Source organism: Lontra canadensis, unplaced genomic scaffold (genome assembly GCF_010015895.1).
Source record: "Lontra canadensis isolate GAN:19392208 unplaced genomic scaffold, GSC_riverotter_1.0 scaffold206, whole genome shotgun sequence".
Taxonomy (NCBI): domain Eukaryota; kingdom Metazoa; phylum Chordata; class Mammalia; order Carnivora; family Mustelidae; genus Lontra; species Lontra canadensis.
In genome coordinates, this window is record NW_022631200.1 from 302,109 (window position 1) to 314,472 (window position 12,364).

Genomic DNA, 12,364 nt, shown 5'->3' on the forward strand with positions numbered 1-12,364 from the left:
GATTTTTCTATGAAAAAGGTACAGTAGCATACAGTCTGGAATATGGAAATACGAGTATTTCTCTCTACAGATTTTTTTCTATGAAAAAAGGTACAGTAGCGTACAGTCTGAAATATGGAAATAAGAATATTTCTCTCTACAGATTTTTTTTTCTATGAAAAAAGGTACAGTAGCGTATAGTCGGGAATACAGAAATATGAATATTTCTCTCTACAGATTTTTTTTTTCTCTCTTGAGGGTGGAGTTAGGGAGGCCAAATGAAACCAAGGCCATAGTTATGTTTAGAATTTGAGAAAAAAAAAAAAAAGAATTTGAGAATGGGTATGTTTTAATTCAAATCCAAGTCCTAAGATCACCCTATACTGCTTAAAGGAACCCAGTCAGAAGAACATTTAGTTTATCATGCTTCTCTCTTTACAAAGAGAAAAGCAGTAGTAGTAAGCAATAGTAATAATACTAAGACTAATACTAAAATGAATACTGAGTGCTTAAACATGCAAGGTATCACTTCACAAAAATCATTTAATCCTCACTCCACTAACACCATTTCCAGATGAGGAACATGAAGCACAGAGTGGGGATCACTTGCTCAAGGTCATAGGGTGGAAAGTGGCAGAGCCAGGATTCAAGCTGAGGTTAACCCAGATACCCCGCTAACCCTCTGGGTCAGAGGGAAGGGCTGTGTTAAACACATCACTCTGAGGGCACCTGGGTGGCTCAGTCCGTTAAGCGTCTGACTCTTGATTTCCGTTCAGGTCATGATCTCTGGGTTGTGAGATCGAGCCCGTCAGGCTACACATTCAGCAGGGAGTCTGCTTGAAATTCTCTCCCTCTAGCATTGCCCTCCCCACACTCTTTCATACTCACTCTCTCACACTCTAAAATAAATCAATCTTTAAAAAAATAAGTAAACACATTATGCTGGAGTCAGACCACCTGGGTGTGATAACTCTTTTCATGTAGGTGTGCTACCATGGCCATGTTACTTATAACCTCTCTACCATTTTCTTCCCCGTTAAATGAGAACAATACAGAACTCTTGGAATTGTCATGAGGATTAACAGAAGTTGAATGAAGGTCCTGCATCTCTCTCCTTCCTCATGCAGCCCTACCTGACAGTCCCCGAACGTGCTACCACAGCCCTGCCTCAGTTCCTCACTCATTTTGCTCTATGCTCCGATCTTACTTCTCTGCCAGTCTTACCCTAACCCTTCTAATAACACTGCAACCTGCCTCCCACCCTCCTACCGATCACTCTCAGTCTCTCTTGTCCAGCCTTGACTTCTCTCTTCTCCATAACTCTGATCACTAATGCTCTATTACTGAGAGAATAAAAAAGGTGTATATTGGTCTCTGCCCCCTTCTTTGGTAGCACAGAACTGCTAAAGCACTTGTAAATTTATAAGTGATAAGAATACTAGAAACGTCTCTTGTTCTAATGAGGTGACTCTGGGTCGCTCCTGGACAGGGTCTGGTCACCAGAAAAGACCAAGCCGTGAGTAGAAGCTTGAAATTTTCCACCTCACCCAGCATCTTCTAGGAGAGAAGCTGCAAATGGAATTAATGACTGATCATGCTTCCAAGAGGAAGCCTCCACAAAACCCTTACAGTATTGGGTCAGCAGAGCTTTCAGACTGGTAAACACATCCATGCTGGAAGGGCAGCACACCCCAAATCCACTGGGACAGAAGCTCCCGCACTTCGTCCCCGCCCAGACCTCATCTATGTAGCTCACCTATGCAGATCTTCATCTGTACCCTTTATATAGCCTTTACTAAACTGGCAAATGTGTTTCCACTCTGTTCTATGAGCTGCTCCAGCAAATCAGTTGAACTGGAGGAGACGGTCACAGGAACTTCTGATTTGTAGCCACGCTGGACAGAACTTGTGGGTAGCCTGGGACCTACTATTGTCATTGGTCTGTAAAGTAGAGGGGCAGTCTCATGGGATCGAGTCCTAAACCCATGGGATGATGCACTATCTCCAGGGAGATAGGGTGGTTAGAACGGAGTTAAATTGTAGGACGCCCAGTTGGTGTTGCAAAATTGCCTCATGAGGGAAAAACCCCGCACATCTGGTATCAGAAGGGCCATGCTATATGTGAGTAAAGGACACACATGGGGAAAGACTGAGTCCTTCCCCAAAACACTATGTAACTTGTTTGTTTAGTCTATCTGACGCTACAGTCTGTCTCCATCCACTTAAGCGCATACCCCAGTGCCACAGTGTGGTGCCTTCACTTCTTCAAAGAGCTGTTCCAGGCCCACTCAGGTAGGGAAGAGGGACCTCTTCAACCTGAGTGCAGTTCTTTGGGTGGGATACTAGTATCATGGTCAGCGCTCAGGTAAGGGTAGCTGAATTTATCATTATTGTTGTTGTTAGGGTGGGGTGGGGCCAGTGCTGTGGGCTTCGAGTCTAGGAAAGGCTGAGTCACTGTGCTGCCCCCTTGCTCTGCGGAAGTGCTCAGGTGTGTGTGTTGAATATGCTCACCCCTGGGGGACGGCGTCACCTCCTTGGCTAATAAGTACAAGAATGAGGGCTATACAAGGTTTTTTATTTATTTATTTATTTTTTCATTTAAGACAGAGAAAGAGGGCACAAGCGGGGAGGACAGTCAGAGAGAGAGGGAGAAGCAGATTCTCTGCTGAGCAGGGAGCCCAAGGTGGGGCTCAATCCCAGGACCTTGAAATCATGACCTGAGCTGAAGGCAGATGCTGAACTGAGCACCCCCAGGTGCCCCGAGATATTTTATTTAAAAAATTTTTTAAAAATATTTTATTTATTTGAGAGAAAGAGAATACAAACAGGGGGAGGGGCAGAGAGAGCAGCAGACTTCCACTGAGCAGGACGCCCATGTGGGGCTCAATCCCAGGACCCGGAGATCATAACCTGAGCCAGCCACCCAGGCGCCCCTGTACTAGATATTTTAAATAAATCACATGATCTTCTTCCATCTTTAGAACAAAAAAGGAACCTCAACATGGACCTGCCTATTGCCAAAAAGCGTTAAGTAATTGCACCTAGGCTTGAGCCCCTACCAACATGCAGTACAATCTCCCTCTTGGAGTGACACAGGAGTCTATATGTGAAATACCCCGCTGTCCACTCTGGCGGGGTTTAAGAGACATCAGTACGGCACCACAGTTACAAGACATTTACCTTTGTTATATCAGAGTGGCCACAGGACTTGGGGACATTCATGTTAAGGTTGAGGAGCTGTGACTCAGTGACCAACCAAGTGGTCCATTCTGTGACTGTGCTGAGCAAGGCTACCCTCATGCAGAAAGCAGAGACAAAGGGGCCTACCCAGAGTCTACAGAGGCCTGAATTCTCTCCACATTAAACTCCAGGGCAGGGTTATCTGTAGGACCTGCCCATTTCCATGGTGTAAACACTCCCCTGAGGGCCCCACTGTAAGCTACCAAACTCATGTCACTGAGCACAGAACTGGGGAAAGGTTTATGATCTAGTGTGAACCAGGCCCAGCACTCCACTACCACAAAGTCTCTTAGAACAAAGCTGCATTCTTTGTCTGGGAGTTCTCCTACTTTTGACTAATAGCCCCAAACTGTAACGGTAATGCCTAGTTCTGTGGTCCAGGACAGAACCCAAAGCAGCTTTATCATTACAGAAAACTTCTGCTGATTGATTCTGCTTCATTTTCAAACATCCCCATGACTGGCATCCTACATCATAATAAATCTGAGCTTGTATTGATATAAACATCATACTTTAAACTATTTACCAGTTAATTACATCCCTTGGCTTTTCCCTTCCAATTCCTCAGGTAGAACAGATTATTGCAGGAAGTAGAATCGTGTCCATCTTGTGGTTTCTCAATGCTGTTCGCACTAACCCCAAATTAGAAAACCACAACTCCTGCCCAAAGAACAATTTTCTCTGAGAAACTCAGCACTGCTGGGGAGGAGGGAACGACAGTCTGATATTAGATAGTTCTGGATTCAAAATTTGCATCTGCCACATATCGGGGTAAAGAAAACCCTTAGCTGTTAGGATGTTTACACGAGCTACCTTTACAGGAGCTAACCTCAGCAAGAGACACACAGTAATTTCTCACCTTCCTTATCCCTTTTATCTCAGTATACACCAAGCACCCAAAAAACCAAGGAAGCCTGAAACCCACTCAGAAGGCTGTGGGTAGAATTCTCATACAGTGCAGGCAGGAGAGAAACTAGCACAACCTCATTGGAGAGTAATTTGGCAAATCTTTGAAAATTGAAGGTACACATCCCCTCTAACACAGTAAACCTCATTTCCGGTACTGTGTTTGGAAGTCCTTGCATGTGGATAAAATGACACACAAAGGTATTCATTGTGGCAAGGCTTGTAGGAACAGGCAGTTAAGGTTCTACAGTTAAGGGCATGAGCCTGGAGGCTGTCTGGGTTCAACTTCTAACTCTGCAACCCTTCTCTGGGTGAACTCTCATGTCCTCTCTAGGCCTCTGCTTCCTCAATTGGCAAATGGGGCAAGTAACAATGACTCCAAAGGGCTGTTTGGAAGATTAAATGAATAAAACCACGTAACACGCTTAGAACAATGCCAGTGCTCACCAAATACAAATTATCAAGAGACTGGAGATAACCAAAATACCCATCAATAGAAAAATGGCTAAGTGCTTCTCCCTCTCCTTCTGCCTTAACCTACTCCCTCCCCCGGCTCATGCAAGCTGGGTGCACGTGCTCTCTCTCACTCACAAATAAAATCTTTTTTTTTTTAATATTTTATTTATTTATTTGACAGAAATCACAAGTAGGCAGAGAGGCAGGCAGACACAGAGAGAGGGGGAAGCAGGCTCCCTGCTGAAGAACAGAGCCTGATGCGGGGCTCGATCCCAGGACCCCGGGATCATGACCTGAGCCGAAGGCAGACATTTTAACCCACTGAGCCACCCAGGTGCCCCAAATAAAATCTTTAAAAAAATAAGTAAAGGGGCAGCTGGGTGGCTCAGTGGGTTAAGCCTCTGCCTTTGGCTCAGGTCATGATCTCACGGTCCTGGGATGGAGTCCCACATCTCAGGCTCTCTGCTCAGCGGGGAGCCTGCTTCCCCCCTCTCTCTGCCTGCTTCTCTGCCTGCTTGTGATCTCTGTGAAATAAAAAAAATCTTAAAAAAAAAAATAAGTAAAAAAAAAAAAATGAGTAAGTAAAAACTTTCCAAGGTGATGCTAATAGGAAGTCATAGTTCATTTTATTTTTTAAAGATTTTATTTATTTACGTGGGAGAGAGAGAGCACAAGAGGGAGGAGGAGCAGGAGAGGGAAAAGCAGGCTCTCAGCCGAGCAGGGAGCCTCACATGGGGCTCGACCCAAGCATCCCCAGATCATAACCTGAGCCGAAGGCAGACGTTTAACCTGAGCAACCCAAGAGCCCCAGGAGGCCATAGTTGAGGACCATTATGCCAGTCTCTATGAGCCTCAGGGGCCAGGGCAAAAGATCAGATCCACCCCCCCCACCCCCGCCCCCAACCCAGACCTTAGTGCTGAAGGAGAAAAGTCTGTGATAAGCTCAAAGCCAAACTCTTGGATTCCCTGATCAATACCACCAAGTCACTGCTGGTGGCCCTTTCCAGCTTTGGAGCTGAATGAGATGGGAAATCTGCGTGTTGATCCCGGGCTTAACCCATCGTCCCTTCACCCTGCTGTACTTCTCCCACCACTTATGACTGCTCAATGCAAACTGAACTGTCCTCCTCTCAAATGCACACTCCAGATGAGTAGTAATCGGTCTTGCCAGTTGACTAGCACAGTGCCTGACCCATGGCAGGCCACTACACCACCGAGTAAGTGAAGCCTCTCAGGGCCCACCCAGACTGCAGAGCACAGACACTCGCTCACCTAGAGATCACCATCGCTTTATCACCTCTCTCCTCCAGCCCCCACTCTCCTCCCTATCCTCACACCTTAGTAAAGTCCACGGCGCGCCCTCATCATGGCCCATACACCAGTGGTTCTCAACTGGGGTGACTCTGCCCTTCGGGGGACATCTGGCAACATGTGGCAACATTTTTGCTTTCACAGCCCGTAGAGGAGGGGGATGTGCTGCTGCCATCTGGTGTGCAGACACTAGGGATAAAGCTAAACACCCTACAACAGGCAGGCCCTCCCCCCACCATATACACACCCCTACACACAAAAATTACCTGGCCCAAAACATCCACAACGCAAAGAAAGAGAAACCCTGGTGTGACACAGAAACATCTCCGATTCCGGGGTTACTGGGAAATACTCCTCCTTGGGCCCTGCTACGTCCCAACCCAGGATATTCAGCTCACAGGCTCCGTCGGGACATCTCCAACCTGCAAGACCCCGGACTTCTGGTCTCCCGTCCCACACCCCACTACTGCCCTCCCAGGACCCTGACCAGAAAAGTCTGGACCATCTAGCCTAGACTTTAGGGTTATTTTATCCGATCCCGACACGCTCGCCCTGGGCTCAACTTCTGCGGTTCTTCCCCTGGATCTTGCCCTCTAGGTGGGTGTGAGATCCTTGGGGTCATTATTTCATAACAAGCACTTGCTCACGCGTTCCGCACCGACCACAAGGCTAAGATCACCACTACTACCGTCCCTGCGTGCGGAGAGAAACGAGGAGAACTGGATTCCCGAAACCTCTCTGGAAGCTGCACGAGGGGTGAGTGACGGAACCTGGAGTCGCCGGCTGGCAAGGAGAGGAGCGGCCCCCGCGGCCAGAGGTCCCCGCCGCCACGTGGGCCTTGCTCTCCCTTCCCCACCCACTGAGGCAGCGGCGCTACCGGGAGCACCGCGCTCCACCGTGGGGCCTTCCTCTCAGGCTCCGAGACCGAAGCCGCCCCAGCATTCAGCACCGCGACCCTACCTCCGCCCCCGAACCTCCCACGACACCCAGCGCGACGACCCACGGCACCCGCAGCTCTGCGCCGGGGTCGCACCCGTGTCACCGGCTGGCTTCTCCCGCGCTGGGGCGCCGGCTTCCGCGCGCCCTCCCTCTCACCGAGGGGCACTCCGGCCTCCCCCCACCCCAGCCGGGCGGGCAGCACGCGCAGCCGCGCGGAACCCTCCCGCCGGGGCAGAGACGCCAGCGCAACTCCACAGGCGTCCCACACGGCGAGCACCGGCCCCCGGGTCTGAGGCACCGCACGAACGCGCTCCGCCAACAGGAGCCTCCGTGCCGCCTGCACGCGCCCGCCACCCGCGCCCACCAGCGTCCGCTCCCCGCTCCCGAACGCCCCGTCCCGCACAGGGAACCCCACGGTCCGGGACACGCGCCCGTTCCCACACCTGCCGTCGGTCTCCCGCACGCAGCCGCCACCACGCATCCCGAACAGTGCCGGCCTCCACCGCGCACGCAGTTCCGGGCGCGTAGCTTGAGCCCCGCGTCACGCCCCCCACAGTCCCGCGCCCATGACCCCGCGCCGCCTCAAGAGCCCGCGCCTCCTCACGACCTCGCACCGCCTCACGACCCCGCACCACCCCCGACCTACCACCCTGCGCCTCCTCACCACCTCGCACCGCCCCGCGACCCCGCACAACCTCACCACCTCACAGACACGCGTTCACTCTCACCTCAGTCCTCAGGAGTCGCGTCCGGGTAGCGCCCACTCCAAAACCTGCGCAGCATCCCGCGCCCCTAGCGCCTGCGCACTCTCCGCCGTAACCCCAGACCCACCCGCCGGCCCCGCCCCCTCACACGACAACACGTAGAACGGCCGCCCGCCCGCCCCCTGGGCGTCCCCAAGAATGCTCAGCCCCGCCCCTAAACATAGCCACGCGGCGCGCACGCGCTCACTCGCCTCTCCCGGGACCTTCCCACAAACTGGGCCTGAGCCCCACCCCCTCCCGCCCACGCAGGGCACGTACGTAAGCACCGCCGCGCAATCAGAGCTGCCCTGGGGACGCTGCCGCACGCGCCGCGCCAGGCCCCGCCCCTGCACCATCCCACTCGGCACACAGGGCCGCGCGCAAGCACATACCCTACCGCGCGGTCCGCGGACTCGCTGCTCCTGCTAAGTCACGTAGACGCCCTCAGGCGCGGTGTTTCCGTGATCCATTGAGCCAAACCCAGCCTCCGCGGCTGGCCACCCTCATCGCGTGCACACCCGCAGATGCCCGTTCGGGGGCTTCTCGACCCAGCGCCCTCCCCTCCGCACTGCAGGGCTCACCCGCGGGTGCTGCCGCGCGCACTTGCGCGTGCACACTGCGAGCTCAGGCTGCACGTCCTCGGGGCCTTCGGGGCGCCGCGCGGTGCGGCCCCGGAGGGCCAGGCCCAAAACGTGCGATTGAGGGACCCGGGCTTGCGCTGGCAGAGATCTGTCAGGCCGCAGTCGAAGGGACCCGCGGGAGGGACGGAGGAGGGATGCTCCTCCAGGCCCGCAGGGAATCCCACTAGCGCCTACGTAGAACGAAGAACCCAGTATCCTTTGCGTGGCGCCTCCCCGGCCCGCAGCCTACGTTTCCCGGGAGCTCCTGCGGCGCGCGATGACGTCACGGCCGGGCGCGGCGGCGGCGCCCGAGGCCTCGCCCCTTTCGTGGTAGGGGTTCTGAGAGGCGAGGGGCGTGCGCGGCGGACCCGACCCGGGCGCCTGGGCGTCTGCGCGCGCGAAGCGCAGGGTGGGTCGTTGTGTGTGTCGCTGGGCATGCGTGCGGCCCGCAGGCGTGCGGACTCTGCCTGCTTTCGCACGACGCAGAGCAGCTGTGACACGGATTCGTGGGGCCCAGGTGCTGACCTCCCACCTCACCCTGGGTCCCGGCCCTCGCGGCTGTGGGGCGCTGCGCATGCGCAGAGACTGCGTTGGTGCAGGCGCGCGCTCGTGTAAGGACGCGAGTGAAACCACCGTTGGGACCGCGTGTGCAGGCTCCGTTCTTCTCCCCACCCTCAGACCGCCCTCTGACCCCGGCGGGCTCCTCCGCCCAGTCTGATTCCGACCCAGGGGCCGGGACGACTCTGACGCCCGAGGTCAGGAGCCCAGTTCCCCGGCCCGCGCCCACCCCCGACCAGACGCCAGCGCCCAGTGCGCCCGTCGGAGGTTCCCGTGACCCGCCTCGCCGGGTTCGACCAACACGCGAAGAGCGGTGCACGCGGCTCGGACAAACGTCCACTCACTAGGTCGCCAGCCGTCCTAAAACGGCCGGACGGAGTCCGCGGGACGGGGCTCCCGGCTTCGGCCGTGGCGGGGCCTCCGCGTGTTCGCCAGCCTGGAGGGCCCGGACGGAGGCTTCACTACGTAGGCATGGCCGTTGGTGACTGGACTGAGTTTCCAGCCCCTCTCCCTTCCACAGAGCTGGGGGTGGGAGTGCAGGCTCGAGCCGTCTAGTCACGTGGTTGGCTCCCCTGACCACCAGCCCCCACCCTAGGGGTCCCTTATCCCTCCCCACACCCCCACTCCCACACTGCGGTGCCTTTAACATGACAAAAGACACCCTTCACTCGCTCCTCCCTTAGGAATTCCAAGGGCCAGGAAGGGGCAAAGGACAAGGACCTACTTCTTACTGCAAAGCGCGATATTGCAGCCTGTGTGGTGCAAACCCAGGGTTTGTGGTTGCGCTGGCCTGACCGGAAGAATGATCGAGTTCCTGGGGCTAGACACTAAGGAAATGTGTGAAGGACTAATTTTTGGATTCCCAATTGTGTGACAAAGCAGTGGTGATATGAAAATAGCAGTTACCAGGGATGATTACTAGGACTTAATTTACTACCACCCCTGCTGCTAGCACCTACCACATCACAGTCCCTGGTCAAAAGTGTCTTTTCCACCTAAGGTTTGTTTTTGTTTTGTGTTTTTAAGATTTTTATGTATCAGAGAGAAAGTACATGAATGGGGGTGGAAAAGGGAAGGGGGAGAGAGACGGAGAGAGGGAGAAACAGACCCCCCCCTAGCAGGGAGCCCAGTGTGGGACTCCATCCCAGGACCCCAAGATGGTAACCTCAGTTGAAGGCAGATCCCCAGTAAACAGAACCACCCAGGAATCCCACACTTAAGGTTTTATTTAATCCTTTTAACCCTACTCAGAGTTGTTTCTACTGAAATCTCTGGTTTCCAGGTGCATAAATGGAGGCGCAAGGAGGTTAGGAAAGTACTCACCCAAAGGAACAGGGCTAGCAAAGGTCAGAGCTGATTTCCGAATCCAGGTCCTGGGGACTCCAAAACCCCTGTCCTGTTCACCCCTTCAGGGGTTTTTCCTTGGAGGAAGTTGCTTCTTGAACAGGAAAATTCTTCTGCACACCTGGTGGTGCTGGAACAAAGGGGATGGCCAAGAAAATCAAGAAAACCTGCAATCTGGCAGTTCTGGGTTTTCCTTAGACCACCTCCCAAGAGTGAGTATCATTCTTTCTGCTGTTTAGGGAAACTTTGGTGGGAAAGTTTGGGAAGCCATGCACCGAGGAGAGCTTTATGAATCTGGACACTGCGTGGCTATAGAGAAACCAGAGGGCCAGGGCAGAGATGTCCTAAATCCTGGTAAGGCCCTGTTGTGCCTGTTTCTCTGAATGAGGCAGCCGTCCCCTAAGAATCCTGTGAACGTGTGGAAGGCAACACACGTTCGTACCGGTTTGTACCGGAACCAGGCCCACAGTCCATTCCGTGTCTTTTGTTCTGTCGGTTTCTCTCTGGCCTCTGGAATTTGGCTGACACCTTGAAGCTAACACCTGCTGTAGGGGAAGGCGCTTTCCCTCAGGAGTTCACTGGCGGGGCGGGGGGAGGGGGCGGCATCCACAGGCTCTGAGGCTGCTAAGTGAATTCGGGAATGAAAGCATGAATAAATAAATCCTGATAGTTTAAGTGTACAAACCTGAGCTTCAGAGACTGCGCAATTTCTTAACAAATGAAATTTTGAGAGCCTCGGGTTCAAGCCAGAAATTTCTGGCACAAAGTCACAATGATATTCTAGAGCTTGATCTTAAGCCACTTTTGTATTTCATTTATTCAATATATTCCTTAGTTTCTATTATGTGGCAAGTATTTTGCCACGCTGGTATAAAGTAGCAGAATCATAACTAAATAGAGGTGGTCTCCACAGCCGTGGAGACTGATGTAGGAGGGACGTTAGGGCTCAAAGCCAATGTCCAAGAAAGAATTCCTAAGACGTCTTTGGTGCAAAAAGGTGGTTTTATTAAAGCATGGGCACAGGACCTGCGGCAGAAAGAGCTGCACTGGGGGTGGGTGGGGAGGTGCCTGGCTGGCTTAGTGGGTGAAACATCTGCCTTTGGCTCAGGTCATGGTCCCAGGGTCCTGGGATTGGGTCCTGCACTGGGCTCCCTGCTTCTCCCTCTGCCCCTGCCCCAAATCACGCTCTCCTCTCTCTCAAAAATAAATAAAAATCTTAAAAAAAGAAAGAAAGAAAGAAAGACACTGGGGTCAGGAGGAGTGGCTCATTATATACTTTCAACTTGGGAGGGGGTTAGGGATAGTGTAAGTCTCTACAGAATTTTGGAAGCGAGATTTTCAGGATTTTCAGAGGGCTAGCTATTGTTAGAAAAAGGCCATTTATTACTGTCTAATAAAACCTGAGTCATGAGACCCTTCAGAGCTACATTGGTGGGTCATATGCTTGGGAGATGAATGCCAACTTGTATTTGAGGGGGTGGTCTACGTAGAGATAAAGGAAGTTTCCAAAAGAATTTTTTTTAAGATTTTACTTATTTGGCAGAGAGACAGTGACAGCAGGAACACAAACGCGGGGGGTGGGGGGTGGGGAGAGGGAGAAGCAGGCTTCCCACTGAGCAGGGAGCACAATGCAGGGCTCCATCCCAGGATTCCAGGATCATGACCTGAGCCAAAAGCAGACGCTTAGCCTCACAGCTGAGCCACCCAGGCGGCCCTCCAACGGAATTTTTATGTTAAAGGAGACTTACAGGATGTGGGGCGGCGGGGGGTGGTCTAGTGGAATTGCCTTTTATGCTTAGCAAAGTGTCAACATCCTGGCAGCTGAGTTCCTAGAGGAATGTCACTCTGCCTTTTTCAAGGACTTGTCAGTGGGCTGTAAGTAATAAGGACATTCAGTAATTTTTCTTCTGCCTTCGTTTCTCACATCAGAACGATAGAAGAAAGCGTTCTGGAGGATTGAAAGGAAAGAAAGGATGTCTCTTTCTCTGACAGAAGAGAGTCCTACAGAGGGATATGCCGTCACATGTAGTATCTGCTGCTCGTCTGAGAGGACTTGCTGCCTTCTAGCCTGAGAGAAGGCCCGTATAGTCTCTCATGCCAGCTCTTTCTGGGCACAGACTCACGAGCCTTTGAGCCAAGGGGAACAGCTGCCTATTTTGAGACGTTTTGTTGTGTGATAAAAACAAACTCACTAGGGGCGCCTGGGTGGCTCAGTGGGTTAAAGCCTCTGCCTTTGTCTCAGGTCTTGGTCTCAGGGTCCTGGGATCG

The 12,364-nt window shown here is 52.9% G+C and overlaps 1 protein-coding gene and 1 long non-coding RNA gene across 8 annotated transcripts in view; one reads left to right on the forward strand and one right to left on the reverse strand.

The window, feature by feature from the left end:
- The window catches only part of ZNF667 (zinc finger protein 667), a 46,232-nt gene that overhangs the window by 16,939 nt on the left and 16,929 nt on the right, over window positions 1–12,364 (reverse strand). Inside the window, exons 1-2 of one of the 7 annotated variants that reach the window (XM_032848574.1) lie at window positions 8,156–8,413; window positions 3,746–3,851 (exon numbers count right to left, since the gene is read on the reverse strand). The exons of 1 other annotated variant lie outside the window; for it this stretch is intronic. The gene's annotated coding sequence lies outside the window, so the exon portion shown is untranslated. Of the gene's footprint in view, window positions 1–3,745; window positions 3,890–7,559; window positions 7,609–8,155; window positions 8,414–10,075; window positions 10,189–12,364 lie in introns of those variants that run through there. 5 more of the 7 variants (XM_032848569.1, XM_032848571.1, XM_032848575.1 and 2 more) reach the window with 5 other exon arrangements.
- On the forward strand, window positions 9,573–12,104 carry LOC116861773. Its single transcript, XR_004381536.1, has 3 exons — window positions 9,573–9,752; window positions 10,035–10,308; window positions 12,026–12,104. It is a non-coding gene; the product is annotated as an uncharacterized LOC116861773 (long non-coding RNA).